This window comes from Astyanax mexicanus, chromosome 5, assembly GCF_023375975.1.
Source record: "Astyanax mexicanus isolate ESR-SI-001 chromosome 5, AstMex3_surface, whole genome shotgun sequence".
Lineage (NCBI taxonomy): Eukaryota > Metazoa > Chordata > Actinopteri > Characiformes > Acestrorhamphidae > Astyanax > Astyanax mexicanus.
In genome coordinates this window covers 41,702,048-41,716,754 of record NC_064412.1, presented here as the reverse complement: position 1 = coordinate 41,716,754, position 14,707 = coordinate 41,702,048, and positions in this window count along the sequence as shown.

Sequence of the window (14,707 nt, the reverse complement as noted above, 5' to 3'; positions counted from 1 at the left end):
ATTTAACCCCGCCCACCGGGTCTATAGCGAGGTGGCACGCCCTCTGCTGGAATCTGGAAGGACCGGATTAGTGAGAGGGGAAGGGTCGTGCTGTCACTAAAAAACACTTTTTAAATTGTTGAATTAAAATCCAATTAATACTTTGAGTATAAAAAAAATACAATCTTCAAAATTCCAACACTTACATGGCTGTAGAGAAGATGGTATTAGTTATTTAAATATATATATAAATAAATAAATAAATAAATAAATATAATAAGCTGTCCATACCTTAACTTAGAATAAAAGTAAATAAATAGAAAATACAATTTAAATAATACATTACATTAAGGAAGTGCTTATTTTACAAATTAGCTCAAGCCACAGCAAAAAAAATAAAAAAACACATAGCAGATAAAGATTCCAAAGTAAAGATAAAACAATAAACGAAAAAAAAAACATTTAAAAACATATTTAAAAATTACCATATAAAAGTAGTTACAATAAAAAAACACTTTTTATGAAAAGAATAAAAACATCACAGTAATTTGGATTCAGATAAAAAAATATATAGTCATTAACAGAACTCATACAAGAGAAATAGTGAATACTCTTTCCAAAAGTATACCCCAATTTCCCATAACAATAAGATACAGATCTTTTTTGAAATACAAAGTAGGATACAACCCTGACAGCAAATAAGATTAAATGAATGTTAATTATTCTGGTTGTAGTACATCTTTTAAAGTTGATTATAAACAAAATAAGGTGCGTCCAACAAATAATAATATTAATAATTATTATTATACTGAGTTTAGACTCAATATAACACAGTGATTCCACACCAGCAGATGACATGGCACTTTAACAGTGTGCACTGTGTTTTATGAAGTCTAAAGTCAGTGCAGTGTTTTCCCTGAAAATCTTACAGCACTTCAAGCTTCCTTCTGCAGGCAGCTTTAATGAAGATGCGGATTTCATTTTCCAGCAGGATTTGGCACACTGCCCAAAGTAGCAACTGGTCTTACATAATATTCTAATTTTCTAAGACACTGATTTTTGGGTTTTCATTAGCTGTAACCATTATCATTAACAGTAAAAGAAATACACGCTTAAAACAGATCACTCTGTGTGTAACACATCTATATAATAAACGAGTTTCACATTTTAAACTGAATTACTCAAATGAAGTAACTTTTCAATGAATTTCTAGTTTTTTGAGATGCACTAGTATATAGACGGAGGGGATATGTATAGAGCAGTGCGGCACAGGACCTGCGGGGGGCGCTGTTGTTTGTGCTGTAATTCAGATTTGCTTTGGCTCAGTGTTTCTGTCCAGAATGCAAGAAATGCTGATTGCGATGCTGAGGTATGAACAGCTCACTGCTAGATCTAGGGTTTTAACTGTGTTAGCATCACCTGTTAGCATTTTAGCCCAATAAAACAGAAGGCTAGATTACTATACTTCCTGTCTAACCCATACCTGGGACTTTTCATAATGTTTTGACAATATAGCAATATAGCAATATATTTCCATACAAATTAAATTATTTATGCTGATCCTGTTGGGGATTTTTGTTTTTAAAATATAAATGAGAGTCACTGACTACTTTGTTTAGAGATTGTTATAACAAAGCATCACAACAGTTCACAACCGTTCTGCCACTGAACTAAACCTATAGACTGTGTATAGCTGGACAAAGCATCGTTTCTAAAAAGTGTCACCACAGGTCGGGCGCCCCCTGCTGTTCAGAAAGCTGTGTAACACCACCCATCCCCATAGGTTTCAATGGCAAAACAGAACATTTTCAATCACGTTTTTTTTCTCCAATATACTGTAATTCTACCTCCTTTATTTAAATGCAGCAGCTAGTGTAACCTCTGCTTATATTGTAAATTTTTTATATCCCCACAGAATTCGCTTTTTAAAACGTTATTTAGCTCTATTCAAAAAAGGTGTGGTTATTGTAAAAGGGCTGGTTATGGGCGGGACCAATAACAGACCGTCAGCTCCGCTCTGCAGCCTGTGACCTCGAGGTAGCCCTCAGGGGCGGGGTTATTTAAATGAGAAGGCTGTCTCTCCACAGTCTTTCTCCCTCCTCTGGTCTTTACTGCGCAGACTCGGGTATCAGGATCGCCAACATGACGGAAGATTTTGGCTTCATTTTTATTAAATGAATGGAAACTGCGACACGGCGTCCATCTTTTTTACAGTCTCTGACTAAACCAATGAACCATTCTTATTAGCTACAGTCGTATGAAAATTATGGTGTTGAACAATCTTTGTTTTCAGGTCATTTAAGAGTTGTGTTTTGAGGCTCACATGTTGTCACTCTTTAAAGAAGATACAAGAGGAAAAAAACTTGCAATTGGAACCATAACCCTTTCTCATAATTGGATTCACCTGTGTATGTAGATCAAGAGTCAATGAGCTTACCAAAGGTATTCAAATAAAAAAAATTACTCAAGGGTGCCCAAATGTATGCACCTAATTTTGTTTAAAGAACTATTGCTCACTTTCTGTAAATCCTATAAACTTAATTTCACTTCTCAAATATTACTGTGTTCATCTGCTATATGATATATTTAACTGGAATTTCTGATCCAAACAACCAATGATTTATAAAGGAAAATCATGAAAAAACATTTTCATATCACTGTAATACTGTTAAAAGTAACGTTTTAATTCCATCACAGTTAGATATTCTTATTCTTTAGCTTGTTATCTAACTTTTCCACTCCTCCTCATATTGTGCAGTGGTAAAGCCCTGCTTGAAAAAAACAGCTGATCATCCAAAAAATCATTCCCTAAACTATCATAAACTAGCTCTTGACCCGCTTAGGGTATATTTGTTCTGTATGACCAGCTGGACTTGAGCTGGATTTTTTTTTATCAGCAAGGTGAATGGGGAACTAATAATATAGATGCAGCACCATGTAAATAATGTGGAACAGAACATTTGGATAAAAAGCTGCTTAATGTAATAATTTGACATCATTTTGTAAAAAAAAAATCTGTTCCTTATATAATTTCTATTGTTATTGTTTTAGTGTGACTGTAGCTTTATTTATATATGTGATTTCCGTTGTTTTAAAGAAAAATATTAAAGTTTAGTAAAAAGTCACTCAAGACCAGGATTTGATCTCTATGTATAAGGAAAGACCAGCATATTTGAAACATAAAACATAAAATTGCAATTTCAAAAATATATTTAAAATAAGTAATGAACAACAATCCCAACCCCCAGTTTAAATAATCTGCTACTAACATATTGGTGCCTGATAACACAGAATAGTTTTAATAGCCTTGAAATGGCCTTCCATGCCTTGGCCAGAGCAGGACCAACAAAAGAGTATATTTACAGGATTAATGTTTTGGCTTATTGGGATATACAGCTTCATTACTGTTGCTGGCAGCTCACCACAAACTTTTCTACATATTTTTTTACAGATTACATAAACTTAATCTGTGACTCCAAGTTATCAAAAGGATTAGTTTTCCGCTGTCCAGAGATGGGAAAGAGCTGTGCCCACACTTCTGCTGGCTCTGTTCCTGCTGAGCCAGATGAGTGTGATTGATCTGGAGGTGCAGGTCTCGGTATGGACATATATGGAGCTGGTGTCGGAGCAGGAAAGCCCACACATAGTGTTCCTGTAAACACTGTCCCCTCGCATGGCTCTCCCAAAGCTAGAACATCTCCATTCTCAATCCCTGCACTGCTGACATGCACTATTACACTCAGAGATATACTGTACCAACACGTACGGTTCACCTGTAATCTGTCTCCTCCCACCTCATTCATTTCTTTTAATGTTTTTAAAAAAGTCAGAGCTGTGAACCTCAATTTAATTTCAAGCAATATGTTTCTGTTCTGTGTAATAATACATGCTATACAATTGCCAGAAGTATAGGACTCTTTGGTGCAGATAAACATGAACCTATTGACACCATACACCAGAAACACAATTACCTATGTGTAGTGAAACATTCTAAATAATGTTTGGAGTTAGCAAACAATTAGCAAATCAAATAGTTATTAAATTATACCACAAAAGTCTTGAAGAACATTGGTAATTGTATTCATTATGTACTTTTCCAGTAATAATACTGAAAAATAGGACAAGAGTTTGGAGTCCATTATCAAATCACACCACTAAATTCTTAAATATATCTTTCTCATGTATTTAAGATATACAGGTTTTGGACAATGAAACTGAAACACCTGATTTTAGACCACAATAATTAATTGTGTGACGGACAGTTCTGGTGGAAACAGGAGAGTTGAAGTGCACATTGATTTCTGCCGTGATTTGGGCAGCCGTGGTTTTATGTTTTTTTGGATACAATCAGCTTCCTCTTGCATCCACAGTTAATCCTGTTGGATGTGGTTGGTCCTTCTTGGTGGTATTCTGACATTACCCTGGATACCGTGGCTCTTGATGCATCACAAAGACTTGCTGTCTTGGTCACAGATGCACTAGCAAGACGTGCACCAACAATTTGTCCTCTTTTGAACTCTGGTATGTTACCCATAATGTTGTGTGCATTGCAATATTTTGAGCAAAACTGTGCTCTTACCCTGATAATTGAACCTTCACACTCTGATCTTACTGGTGCAATGTGCAATTAATGAAGATTGGCCACCAGGCTGCTCCAATTTAGCCATGAAACCTCCCACACTAAAATGACAGGTGTTTCAGTTACATTGTCTAACCCCTGTATACAGTGCATGTAGAAAGAAAATATGTTTAGAAATTTTCCAGTGTTTGGATGTTGCACCCCTTTAGAGGTCTTGTGGAGTATGTGTCTAGACAGCTCAAAACTGTTTAGGTGGCACAAGAAGCTGATGGTTTTATTGTAATGGTTGATCGGTGTGTATAAAAAAATAAAACATCTGTCATATGCTTGACAGCATAAATGTTCATATTATTTCAAATATGTGAACACCACAACTCAGTACATGTTTAGATTTTGACCAGATAACCTTTCACTGTTTTGTATTTCAGAGATTATTACTGGAGACCCCAGTTTGATAGCTGAGCCCCCCGTGTTTAAGAGCATGCTGGTGTGCTCAGTGTTGACAGTTGAGTTGTAAATGAGTTTATAACTCTGACAGCCGGGATCACACGTCCGAGCTGCTGCTGTTTGTTTATTAGTGCGGGCTGTTTGCAGCGCTCCCAGGCGGCGCCGAGCTTCTGCTTTCTGTTAACACTTGAGTAAATGCAGAAGTCTGGGGAACGCTGGATATGTATACAGATGTTCTCCTCTGGTTTTACAGAAACGTGCTTCTGTCTGAGCCACCGAGGATCTGAACTCAGAGTGCTCTTAAAAGGTGCTTTGAATTTATGTGATTAAAATGTGACAAGTGAACACACATCACCACATTTCTCAACAAACAGAGCAAACTGAAAGAGAGGAATTGTGTTCACGCAACTCTTATCTCTGCCCTAGTCTTGCCCAGTCATCAGTGTTATCACCTGAGCTTAGTTTGTAGCCCAACCTTCTCATTATCTACCCCAGATGTTCTTTTTCAGTGTTATGCTGGGGCTTCACTAGACGATAATCGGGTCAATTTTGAGGCTGATTTGCTCTTTCTGACAATTTCAGGGTGATGGTAAAGGACGATGTACCTAGATTATCCTGAACTGTGTAATCCAATCTTTAGTCCTCTGATCTTCTTTTAGAGCAGTGGGACCCTCCCAATCATGAATCGTAAATATAACATATGTTTAATATATACAACTCAGTATCCTTTAGTATGAAGTGGTAACAGATTCTCTGGGTGAAAAACGCAACTTTGAACATGTCTAAAGTGAACAGTATATAAATGTAGCAAATGTACATATACCTGTTTGGACACACCTTTTTTTTCATGACTATTTACATAGATTCTGACTGATTCTGATTGAAGGCATTAAAACTATAAATGAACACGTGGAGTTTTGTACTTAACAAAAAAGGTGAAATAACAAAAAAATATATTATATTCTAGTTTCTTCAAAATAGCCACCCTTTGCTCTGATTACTGTTTTGCACACTCTTGGCATTCTCTCTCAATGAGCTTCAAGAGGTGGCCACTTGCAGTATGCCCTCAATCCAAGAAAAATTTCTCCTTGGGAGATAAATAAAGAAACTATGACTATGACTATGACTTGAAATGGTTTTCCAACAGTCTTGAAGAAGTTCCCAGAGGTGTTTAGCACTTGTTGGACCCTTTGCCTTCTTCACTCTGTGGTCCAGCTCACCCCAAACCATCTGGATTGGGTTCAGGTCCGGTGACTGTGGAGGCCAGGTCATTTTTGGTTAAGTACATAAAACTCCACATGTGTTCATTCATAGTTTTGATGCCTTCAGTGAGAATATACAATGTAAATAGTCAAGAAAATAAAGAAAACGCATTGAATGAGAAGGTGTGTCCAAACATTTGACCTGTACTGTATGTATTTGTGTATTCACTCCCAGTACCCTCATGTTGCAGTATGTATAAGCCCTGCTGACTCCTTCTTTTCAACATGGTTACTTCCATATCTGTTTTGTTTTTCTTGGCCTTTTCTGAGCAGAAAGCATTACCACTAGCTTTGCAATGGCTTTAATGTCATCAGCCGCTTGTTTGTTTGCATCCGGTTGAGAAACTTCTGTGAGGGTTGATGACAACAATTAAAGACAGGAAAGAAAAATCAGTTTAAAATGTATTTGTGTGTGGGGTCTCTTACATTTTCAACAGTGGTTAAGATTTATAAAGTCCTGTAGTGTGGGTCATGTATTAGTGTATATACTGTATGCTCTCTTTGTTTTGTTCCACTGTCTGGTCCTGTGCGTCTCTACATGTTGGTTCATGGTTGTTCTCAAGCTTGTTCCAGTCCTGACGGTTTGATTACCTAGTTTTATGTCTTGTAATGTACATGGTCGTGTTTATTGTCAGTTTTTCCTTTGTTTATGGCCTTATTGTCATTAAAACAGGGATTGCTGCAGGTTTTGATTCTAGCCGAGCAGAAGCTCCTGTGGTCAAATTTTTGAAGATTTAACAACTGATTAAACATTTATCCACAAATGCTGTGGATTAGGTGTGACAACCATGCATTAAAGAATTTCACTTGCATTTGCTTCTGCCTACCATGCCAACCATGACACCTTGAAAACGTGTCATGGGGATGATTATGAATGACAGACATTTTTCTGTGGTATAAGCTGCTGAAGTTGCTCAGTTGGCTTGGGGTTGAAGACCTCCATCAGCGATTTTCCACAAAAAGAACTCTAGTTCTTGACCCAGTTTTGTTTAGGGCTCATAAGAACCTTTCCACCAGTTTAAGTGGAACCATCAAAACGTCACATCATATGTCATCTACAGAGGGCATAGCACAGTGGTTTGCACTAAAGAACACAGTATTCTTCGGTTGCCGCCACGAACAAGCATCCCTGATTTGGTGGAAACGCAGCAAAAAGTTCAAAATTACTGTTCCACATCGGTGGAAAGGTGCAAGTTATTACATTGTCCTTATATACTTATGTAACAGGAATACAGAACAAATGCATGTGATTTTCCTGTTTATGTTCTCAGTGTTTGAGAAGAGCGTTTACAGTAAGATTTCTCTCCTTAAATAATTTATTTGTGTGAGTAAAGCACTTCCATTTATTTACAGTAAGCTTAGATTTAAGTAAGCCAGGGTGATATTAGCTAGTGTTTCGTCCCATGTAGCTTGTTTTAACACTGTAAACACGCAGGCTACAGGACGATAATACTTACCTCTGAACGGCGGAAGAGCTAGCGCTTAGCGTGGTTAGCCGCTAATGCTGCTGGAGAACTAAACTGAAACTCCTTTGTAACGCTGCACTTCAGCAGAGTGGCACTTCAGCAGAGTACTTACAACCTGACTGCTAAAACACACATAAGTCATACGTAAGGCACACTGGATTATAAGGCGCAATAACAATATTTGGGAAAATTTAGGGATTTAAGTGCGAAAAATACGGCACTTTATTATACTTCTGTCACTGTTCTTCAGTGGTAAATATCACACAGAATCACCTCGAGCAGCTATTATGGATCAGACTCATGTAATTTATGTAACAAGAATACAGAACAAATGCATGTGTTTTTTCTGTTTATGTTCTCAGTATTTAAGAAGAGCATTTACAGTAAGACCTGCTACTGCAAGTACTGTAGCTTGTGTCTTTCCTTTATCTGAGCCCCCTGTTCTGGTTTTCAGTTGGACATGGGCTTCTGAGTAAGTTTGTACTTGTGTTGATACTTTTACATTACATTACATCACATTTGTCAGACGCTTTTGTCCAAAGCAATTTACAATAGTCAAGTACAAAAGTAATAGAAGTTAAAGGTAAAACATTTTTAGATAGGGCTTAAAGGAGGTCGAAGGGAAGTAAGGGGATACAAAAGTGAAGGAGGGGAAGAAGGAAATGAGGTTAGAAGTAGTTAGTGTGTTAGAGGTGTTAAGAGAGTAAGTGCTCTTTGAAGAGCTCTGTCTTCAGGAGTTTATTAAAGATAGTGAGAGATTCTCCTGATCTGGTAGTAGAAGGTAGTTAGTTAGAGGTGTTAGGAGAGTAAATGCTCTTTGAAGAGCTCTGTCTTCAGGAGTTTATTAAAGATAGTGAGAGATTCTCCTGATCTGGTAGTAGAAGGTAGTTTGTTCCACCATTGGGGAACTCTGTATGAGAACAGTCTGGATTGCTTTGTGTAAATGTTTGGCAAAGCGAGGCGACGTTCATTGGAGGAGCGCAGCGGCCGGGAGGTAGCGTAAGCCTTCAGGAGTGAGTGCAGGTAGGAAGGAACCTGTTCTGTCATCACCTTGTAGGCGATTGTACTTCCCAAATTGGGAGCATCTAAACAGCTCCCTTAAATCTCACACCTCCATCTATGTCCCATGTGAAGTGTACAACCCAGCTGGGGCCCAAGTTTAATCTCTATGGTCAGTAACATCCATATAAGGGGAAACTTTCGGTCAAAACTGTGTGTGACCAAACTATTAATCTAAGCAGAATGATCAGATACTGTAATATTCAGTGTTTTTCCAGGACCCATTTCGTTGTTTAGGCTGTGGTTGTGATTGCAACACCGAAAGTGGGTTGAGCTCCAAGTTAGTGTAAAGTCCCAGTGGAGAGAAGTGACAGCATATGACAGAGAGTGAGAAAGGAAGAGATGGATCAATGTGGCTTTATGAGCACATTACTCAGATTCTCTCAGAATTAGTCAGATATAAATATTCATCAGTGATGGAAAATCTAACGTGTATGTCGGTAGGGCCGTTCACAGAGGCATTCACAGCATTCAAACCAAACACATGCTTAATTCACTCACGCACACACACATGCATTCAGGCGCAGGGCTGCTAATCAGGCCTGTTAGCTATTCTAATCAGATGTAACAGGTTAACAGGCTCCCCGACCTCGCGTCTGTTCTAGAACATTCCTAACATGCTATTCTTTTTCCCAGTTTTTTTCCAGCAGCTCAGACCCTGCGTACCACAACACTCAGTCCGGCAAGGGTCAGCTCAAAATACTTTTTTTAAATGGACATTTTAAAGCCTGTCTGTGATGTCTGGAATAGCAATAAAAGTTGCTTATCCATTTCCTTTCTTTAACCCTCATGTTATTTAAATGACCCATTTCAAAAATGCAGAAAATATAGTTTAAATTATTAATTTTATAAATTATATAAATTATTTTAAAATCAAGCGAGCACTGGATGTTAATCTACACAAAATTCTCTCCTAAAATAATTTATTTGGATGAGTAAAGCGCTCCATTTATTTACAGTAAGCTTAGATTTAAGTAAGCCAGGGTGATTTTAGCTAGTGTTTTGTCCCATGTAGCTTGTTTTAACACTGTAAACACGCAGGCTACAGGCCGATAATACTTACCTCTTACCTACCTCTGAACAGCTAGTGCTTAGCGTGGTTAGCAGCTAATGCTAATGCTGCTGGAGAACTAAGATGAAACTCCTTTGTAACGCTGCACTTCAGCAGAGTGGCTCTTCAGCGGAGTCCTTACAACCTGACTGGTAAAACACACATGTCATACATAAGGCACACTGGATTATACGGTGCAATAACGATATTTGGGAAAATTAAAGGATTTTAAGTGCGCCTTATAGTGCGAAAAATACGGCACTTTACTATACTTCTGTCATTCTGTCCTTCAATGGTAAATATCACACAGAACCACCTCAGAGCAGCTATTATGGATCAGAAAACCATATCAGCCAAAAGCATTCAGTGGGCATCTTCCTGTTAAATATAGAGTGACAAGAAAATGTATATAAACCCTTTGGAATTTAAATGTTTTTTTTTTTTTTGTCATAAAATGTGATCTGATTGTCATCCAAGTCAAAGGTATTAACAAATATAATGTGACTTAAAAATACATTATGATCATTAATTTGATCATTGAGAACAGTCATAAAAACCTCATAGTGCTAAAGGATTAAGTATGTGACCCCTTGAGTTCATGACCTAAAAAAGCTAATAAGAGTAAACCTGGAGCTAGTTTGGAGGTTCGCACTAAAGCCACGGCTCACCAAAAAGAAGTCTTTCAGAAGATATACTATCAAAAACTGTTGATTTACACAAAGCTGGAAAGAGTTACAAAGTGATTTCAAAGACTTTAGACATTCACCAGTGTACAGTAAGGCAAACGTACAAATGAACAAACTTACAAATAGACATAAGTGGGATTATGGCTGCTCTGCCAAGAAGTGGACTCCTAGTCAAAATGGCCTTAAGAGCACAACAGATATTCAAAAATTAAATATAGAAATAACCCTGAGTGGCAATTAGAGATTTAAAGGCATCATTGGTACATGTTATTATGTGTGTTCATGAGTTTACACTCCATAAAACCTTGAACAAGCAGGGAGTCTACGGCAGAACACCATGAAGGAGCCTCTGCTTACTAAAAGAACATTGCTGCACACCTAAGATTTGTGAAAGAGCACAATGACACTTCACAGTGATACTGGTAAAATGTTTTGTGGACAGATGACACTAAGATTAAACTATTGCTGGACTACGTCTGACATCAAAAAGTCATCATCCCAACTGTAGAATATGGTGGAGGAAACACACCCCTGTGGGATGTAGGATGTAGAAATTAATGTAGAAAACCATAAAATTCCAAAAAGTTCACATACTTATTCTTGTCAAAAGAACAGGAGGATTAACTGACCATAATTGTGTTCTTGGCTTTAATGTAATCTAACATACATAGTCACAGGTTGAGCCTATTTGTCTTTGCGATGAGTTTACGAATAGCATGAATCTTTCAGAAAAGAATGAACTGCGTCAGGGTTGTGTATAGTATATGCTCTATACCAAAGCTTTGTCTTGATACAAGGCATGAGTCTGTTTAAAAGTATGCTACATTCTCAACACCTCATGCTTCGTGAACGTGTGCACGCTCAGATCTCTGGCCAAGACCAAAATGCTCCACACTCTGCAGTGGCTCTGTCTAAAAGCCTGAGGAAAATGTGCACTGAACGACAGTGAAAAATGAGACTCGCACCATCTGTTTGCTCTGAATATATCCAGATAGTGTTCCTGAGCCAAAAAAAATAACAGTAGGCTTAAAAAGCTTTTTTTTTTTTTTTAATCACTTCCCACTTGAATGATCCGCTATTGATTCATATAAATCTGAGATCTTATTTATAAGTAGCCTATTCTTTCACTATATATGCTATATTACTATATTAACTCCTGTAGGCTGTCTGCCTCACACTATCATTACTTCTAGGTTAGCAGTGGGCCACCAGCCTTGCCTAGCATCACTTGGCAATCTTTAAATATCTTTAGCATTGCTACCGCCCCGGTAGTATCACTTTGTGCTGGGCTCACTTAGCACTATTAGCAATGCTTTCACAGTTTTCGGCACGGCAAAAAATCGCTACAGCCGAGTAAGCAGTGCAAAAAATCGCTAGTGCAGTGTTAGCATCACTATTGCAGCATTAGCATTGCCCTGTATCGCTACTATGGCGTTAGTGCTTTCACACTGGTATACTCACCAGGTGCCAAACTCGCCTAGCATCACTAAAATAACTCAAAATTAAAACATTATCATACACATTATCATCTTCAATTCTAAAGTAGACAATCTTAATCATATTGAATATTTAAACATGGATTAGGCATTGTGCAATATTATATTACAGCATATAATTACTCACATTACAGTTTACCTCCTGAAAAAGACTTTAACCTGGTGTGCTTTTTTAATTCTCCTAGCTATTTGGGATTAGTAGGACCTTTACAATGATAAAAAACTAACCTTTTTCTTTGTACAAGAAGTCCTTTTTGCAAAAAAACAATGTTCTCATATGGGGACAATAGTTTAGTTTAACCTTAAAAAATTATTATTTCCATTTGGGATCAGAAGGACCCAATTACTGTATTTTTCAAACCATAAGGCGCACCTAAAATCCTTTAATTTTCCCAAAAATCATCAGTGTGCCTTAGGTATGAATTCTACCAGTCAGGTTGTAAGGAGCAGTAAAGCCACTCTGATGAGTTACAGAGTATAAGGGAGTTAGCGCTGTTAGCCGCGGCTGGTTATGCTGCTAACCGCGGCTTGCTAGCGCTGCTAACCGCGGCTGGCTAGAACTGCTAACTGCAGCTGGCTATGCTGCTAACCTGAGCTGAGTAGTGCTGCTATCCAGGGCTGGCTATGGTGATAATCAGGGTGGCTATGCTGTTAACTGGGGTTAGCTAGCATTGCTAACTGGGGCTGGCTAGCATTTCTAATCGGGGCTGGTTAGCGCTGTTAACCGCAGCTGGATATACCTAACCAGGGCTGGGAATCACTGCTAGTGCGGCTAATTTGGGCTGGCTAGCATTGCTAACCATGACTGGCTAGCACTGCTACCCGGGGCTGGCTATGGTGAAAACCACAGCTGGGTAGCGCTGCTAACCAGGGCTGGCTAGCACTGCTAACCGGGGCTGGCTATGCTGCTAACCGCGGCTAATGCTCACCCTTGGACAAAATACTGAAATTTTAAGCTTACTGTAAATAAACAGAAGCACTTTACTCACCCAAATAAACAGTTTTCAGGAGAGAAATCTGTGTAGATTAACATTCAGCACTCATTTGACTGAAAAGAAAATGTTTTTTTTTACTTCCCCTGATACTAGGTACCACTAGATGGTAAAGGCAGTGTTTTAAAAAAATAAGCATAATGGTGCACTGAAGCAGAACTGTAAGAGGCTGAGCATGAGTATAAATTACTATAAATATTTTAAATAATATTAATCTTCCGAATAACTGTGTAGAGGAAGTGCACAATATATTGTATTGACATCACCATTAGTGTGGACTTATGCAGTAGTCTCACTGCTGGGTGTACAGTATTTGGTTGGACTGTCTTTAGCTTTGATAAGAGCAAGCATTTGCTCTGGCATCATTTCCACAACATTTATTTTCAGTGCTGTATTATTTTTTTCCCCAAGATCTTGCATTGATAATGGGGCTTTGAACCTCTGCACAAAGACTTCTCCATGTTTGAAAACATATGCACTCTTTCACAATCTGAGTCTGATGACGCTTCACATGATGGGTGCAACACTTCAGCTGCCTCTCTTCTTACCCTGATGCTCCATCACTCTGGAAAAGGGTAAATCTGGACTCATCAAACTACATGACCTTTTTCATTGCTCCAGAGTCCAATCTTTATGCTTCCTAGAAAATTGAAGCTGTTTTTTTTGCCAGTTATTCTCACTGATCTGTGATTTTCTAAAGGCTGTTTATTCCCAATCCCTTGAATTCCCTTCACATTGTTTGTGTGGAAATGCTCTTAATTTCACAATTAAACATATCTCTGAGTTCAAGTTTTGCTTTTACTACAATTTGATTTCACCAAATGTTTAAGAGATCTCCGATCATATAATGGTCATTCATTGTGCTTGATTGAAGATGATGTTTCCCCACTGTCCTTTTTTTTTTTAAATAATGTGTTGGACAGCTCTTAACCCGATTTTAGTTTCAGCAATCTCCTTACATGTTTCTTCTGCTTGATGCGTGGCAATAATTTGACCCTTCTGAAACAGATTAACATCTTCTCCACGACCACAGAATGGGCCTGTCTTTCCACATGGTTGTTTAGCAAATGAGAAGCTACTCATTGCATCAGTTAGGGTTAAATGACTTGTTGCCAGCTGAAACATAAACACCCATGCAGTAATTATCCATTTAAGGCTCTTACCTAATTGCTTAATTAAATGCAGACGGTAACCTTTTTTGGCAAGGCAGTGTATATCACAGAAAAAAAAAATTACAATATTTTTTATAGTATGCAGCCCTACTGTGTTGGACAATGAACTGAATAAACTGAATGGATTTGCCTGCAGCCACCTTTCCATAAGGCCCTTATATAACGATTTTAGAACTAGAAGCCTTCTGTTTCTTTGCATACTTATTTATCCTCTTTTTATCCTGTTCTCCAACACTCAGGACCCCACACTAACACTGTGCCAGTGTCACTGTAGTGCTGAAAATGACCCACCAACCTGCTCTACGGTGGTCCTGTGGGGATCTGTGGAGCTCATAAGATGACAGTGTGTGTAGAAAGATGGACATAATGTTACGTCTGATTAGTCTATATACACATATATATAAAAACTAGATGTAACAGGAATCTCTGATCCAGTTTTAATCCATAAAATGCCGGGTTTGCAGGCTGAGTAATGAAGCATTCCTTTTCTTTTCAGTAATAGAGTACATTTACTAACC